Here is a 5,437-nt window from a genome sequence, read left to right as displayed (position 1 = left end):
TTTAACATTTCTATCTTTATCCCATCAATCCCGGCTGCCTTACCCCTTTCATTTTACCTACTGCCTCACGAACTTCCCCCACACTCACAACTGGCTCTTCCTCACTCCTACAAGATGTTATTCCTCCTTGTCCTATACACGAAATCACAGCTTCCCTATCTTAATCAACATTTAACAATTCCTCAAAATATTCCCTCCATCTTTCCAATACCTCCAACTCTCCATTTAATAACTCTCCTCTCCTATTTTTAACTGACAAATCCATTTGTTCTCTAGGCTTTCTTAGCTTGTTAATCTCACTCCAAAACTTTTTCTTATTTTCAACAAAATTTGTTGATAACATCTCACCCACTCTCTCATTTGCTCTCTTTTTACATTGCTTCACCACTCTCTTAACCTCTCTCTTTTTCTCCATATACTCTTCCCTCCTTGCATCACTTCTACTTTGTAAAAACTTCTCATATGCTAACTTTTTCTCCCTTACTACTCTCTTTACATCATCATTCCACCAATCGCTCCTCTTCCCTCCCACACCCACTTTCCTGTAACCACAAACTTCTGCTGAACACTCTAACACTACATTTTTAAACCTACCCCATACCTCTTCGACCCCATTGCCTATGCTCTCATTAGCCCATCTATCCTCCAATAGCTGTTTATATCTTACCCTAACTGCCTCCTCTTTTAGTTTATAAACCTTCACCTCTCTCTTCCCTGATGCTTCTATTCTCCTTTTATCCCATCTACCTTTTACTCTCAGTGTAGCTACAACTAGAAAGTGATCTGATATATCTGTGGCCCCTCTATAAACATGTACATCCTGAAGTCTACTCAACAGTCTTTTATCTACCAATACATAAACCAACAAACTACTGTCATTTCGCCCTACATCATATCTTGTATACTTATTTATCCTCTTTTTCTTAAAATATGTATTACCTATAACTAAACCCCTTTCTATACAAAGTTCAATCAAAGGGCTCCCATTATCATTTACACCTGGCACCCCAAACTTACCTACCACACCCTCTCTAAAAGTTTCTCCTACTTTAGCATTCAGGTCCCCTACCACAATTACTCTCTCACTTGGTTCAAAGGCTCCTATACATTCACTTAACATCTCCCAAAATCTCTCTCTCTCTCTCTGCATTCCTCTCTTCTCCAGGTGCATACATGCTTATTATGACCCACTTCTCGCATCCAACCTTTACTTTAATCCACATAATTCTTGAATTTACACATTCATATTCTCTTTTCTCCTTCCATAACTGATCATTTAACATTACTGCTACCCCTTCCTTTGCTCTAACTCTCTCAGATACTCCAGATTTAATCCCATTTATTTCCCCCCACTGAAACTCCCCTACCCCCTTCAGCTTTGTTTCGCTTAGGGCCAGGACATCCAACTTCTTTTCATTCATAACATCAGCAATCATCTGTTTCTTGTCATCTGCACTACATCCACGCACATTTAAGCATCCCAGTTTTATAAAGTTTTTCTTCTTCTCTTTTTTAGTAAATGTCTACAGGAGAAGGGGTTACTAGCCCATTGCTTCCGGCATTTTAGTCGCCTCATACGACACGCATGGCTTACGGAGTAAAGATTCTTTTCCACTTCCCCATGGACAATAGAAGAAATAAAGAAGAACAAGAGCTATTTATAAAAAGGAGAAAAACCTAGATGTATGTATATATATATATGCATGTGCGTGTCTGTGAAGTGTGACCAAAGTGTAAGTAGGAGTAGCAAGATATCCCTGTTATCTAGCGTGTTTATGAGACAGAAAAAGAAACCAGCAATCCTACCATCATGCAAAACAGTTACAGGTTTCTGTTTCACAGTCATCTGGCAGGACGGTAGTACTTCCCTGGGTGGTTGCTGTCTACCAACCTACTACCATCTTATCGATAATGTATACTATACATCTACAGTACCTGGAGGGCTTGTTTGGCAAATGGGTTGCTAAACATTTTTGTCTATTTTATTCATAAAAAATCCTGATGTGCACCAGGGTAGTATAGAGGCTACGAATAGACACTAGACTCCTGCAACCACAACTAGGAGGAAAAAAAAAAAGTGATCATCAGAAATGACAATCATGTTATCGTGTATTACGATTCCATGAGTCAAGCAAGCAAAATTTGCACAAGAAAGCATTGCCAGTAACCTTACAAAAACATGAATTTTATAGTAAAATATCTTATAATGAAAGATCTTATAATACAAGCATTTATATTGCAATAAAAACTTATGCTTCTTGTAAAACAACAATTATTATTACTATTAAAAAATCATGATTCTTACAAAACAGTACTATTTTTGTAAATAAAAATCATAATTTTTATTTACATATTTTTGTAATTAAAAAAATCATAATTTTTATTTACATATTTTTGTAATTAAAAAAATCATAATTTTTATAAAAACTAGTTTTTTTTTGTAATAAAACAACAAGTCTTACAAAAACAGTACACTATTTTTGAAATAAAAAATCATAATTCTTATAAAAACATTAACAAAAACACTCAAGATGTCTTCTATAACTCATATTCAGAACTTATTCTATGTCAGAAGCAGTTGGTGAATTATTAGATTCATGGGAGGTACTAAACCTGTAAGGGTAATTTGGTGGTTGAGGAATGGGAGGTACAGTAATCTGGTTTTGATCCAAGGAGAAGGTAGTTCTGATTCTTTGCATGAAGAGCCACCAGCAAGGCATAAAGGTACATAGTCTTCAGAACAAATCCTTCAATAACATCAAGGCAGCTTCTTAGAAGGTATCAAGTCCTTCAGTAACATCAAGGCAGCTTCCTAGAAGGTATGAAGTCCTTCAATAACATCAAGGCAGCTTCCTAGAAGGTATCAAGTCCAATAACATCAAGGCAGCTTCTTAGAAGGTATCAAGTCCTTCAGTAATATCAAGGCAGCTTCCTAGAAGGTATCAAGTCCTTCAATAACATCAAGGCAGCTTCCTAGAAGGTATCAAGTCCTTCAATAACATCAAGGCAGCTTCCTAGAAGGTATCAAGTCCTTCAATAACATCAAGGCAGCTTCCTAGAAGGTATCAAGTCCAATAACATCAAGGCAGCTTCTTAGAAGGTATCAAGTCCTTCAGTAATATCAAGGCAGCTTCCTAGAAGGTATCAAGTCCTTCAATAACATCAAGGCAGCTTCCTAGAAGGTATCAAGTCCTTCAATAACATCAAGGCAGCTTCCTTGAAGGTATCAATTCCTTCAATAATATCAAGGCAGCTTCCTAGAAGGTATCAAGTCCTTCAATAACATCAAGGCAGCTTCCTAGAATGTATCATCCTTCAATAACATCAAGGCAGCTTCCTAGAAGGTATCAAGTCCTTCAATAACATCAAGGCAGCTTCCTAGAAGGTATCAAGTCCTTCAGTAACATCAAGGCAGCTTCCTTGAAGGTATCAAGTCCTTCAATAATATCAAGGCAGCTTTCTAGAAGGTATCAAGTCCTTCAATAACATCAAGGCAGCTTCCTAGAAGGTATCATCCTTCAATAACATCAAGGCAGCTTCCTAGAAGGTATCAAGTTCTTCAATAACATCAAGGCAGCATCCTAGAAGGTATCATCCTTCAATAATATCAAGGCAGCTTCCTAGAAGGTATCAAGTCCTTCAATAACATCAAGGCAGCTTCCTAGAAGGTATCATCCTTCAATAACATCAAGGCAGCTTCCTAGAAGGTATCAAGTCCTTCAATAATATCAAGGCAGCTTCCTAGAAGGTATCAAGTCCTTCACTAACATCAAGGCAGCTTCCTCACATTACTGACCTTAATGGGGAAGCACTAAACCCATATAGGCCATACAGTGCCTAGGGAATGAGAGGCAGTCAGGTTTGATCCAAAGTGGGAGAGGATAACTTCAGGTCCTTGGATCATGAGCCCTTCATCATAGTTATTGCTTCTATTAGATAACTTTTCACTTCATGCTCTTCATAGGTGTGATCTTTAATTAGTACAGGTGCTCCTTGACTTACAATTAAGGATTAAGGATGGTTCGACTTACGACATTTCAACTTTACAATGGTGCTAAAGCAATTACTTTGGAGATGAAATTAACTTAATTACCCAGATTCTCATCAGACTAAGAGGATAATTCATTTCGGCTCTCCTTTATAAGTTAAGAACTCCATAAAGACCACCTCCTTCCACTCTGCTAACAGACAGAGCTGGACAATTTCACTCTTCTTCCACCAACTGAAACAAAATTTCTAACTTTCAACATAGACACACACCAGTTGTCTCCCATAAAGATAGAGTGACCTGAAAAAGAAAAAACACTTTCACTATCATTCACTCTTATCAATGTTTTGCCAAAGGCATGCCAATGCTACAGTTCAGATGCCTCCAAACTGCAAATATCCCCACCCTTTCTTCAGAGCGCAAGCACTTTACTTCCCACCTCTGGGACTGAAGTCTGGATAACTGGTTTCCCTGAATCCTTTCACAAATGTTACCTTGCTCACATTCTAACAGCTCATCAAGTCTCAAAAACCATTTGGCCCTACTCACACCTATCTAACACACTCACACTCGCCTTACCCCCTCCCTCCAACCTTTCCTAGGGCAATCCCTATCCTGCCTTCCCTCCACCACAGATTTATACAACCTTCAAGTTATCCTATTTTGCTTCATCCTCTCTAAGTGTCCAAACTACCTCAACAACCCCTCCTCCTAATCTCCAAGCTATGAATTCTGTTTAGAATATTTACACCACACAAGCCTCTATACACACATGTATACACACATAAAACTGATCAAGCAGAACTGTTTTTTATTTTTATAACACAGTTTAAAAGGAACTGAAAGTACTTCAGATGGTGTCCCTTTACTTTTTTAACCCACCCATGGCATTAACAAGGCTTTTCTGTTTCAAAGTCAGGCTGATGGGGAGTAAATTTAAGCTAAGAATCTATCTCAATTATTTTAAGTAGGAATCACATTGGCAAACATCCAATCTCCAGCAACAAGACAGTACCTGTTTGTAGTGATAGAGACCTTACTGCCCCAAGTTAAAATGCTCACAAATTCTCAAATAGATGACTAGCACATAAAAATGTCATGCAGCCTTGAAAAGGTATGCCATTAAGCAAACTTCAAAATCTTACCTGAAAATATTATAGTATAATATTTTGCTATTAATTCCTTGTGTAGCTCATCTTATTGCATACAGTGAGGGAGGAGTCAAATCATAGTGTCTGTAGTAGCATCAATCTCACTTCATCAACATCTGGCTGCTTAGCCGAGATCTCGCATACAGATGATGAGGGACGAGTCTCAGCCCCCTCCTTCCTTTTGTTGTTATCAGTTTGAGGTCATCTATTATTTGTTCACATAAATGTATAGTAAAAATATTATGTTTATAAATAAAAAAAAATTAGGAACCATAAAGCAAGGGATAAAACACTAAAG

This window comes from Cherax quadricarinatus, chromosome 87 (assembly GCF_038502225.1).
Source record: "Cherax quadricarinatus isolate ZL_2023a chromosome 87, ASM3850222v1, whole genome shotgun sequence".
Taxonomy (NCBI): Eukaryota; Metazoa; Arthropoda; class Malacostraca; order Decapoda; family Parastacidae; genus Cherax; species Cherax quadricarinatus.
Note: the sequence above shows the minus strand (reverse complement) of the source record.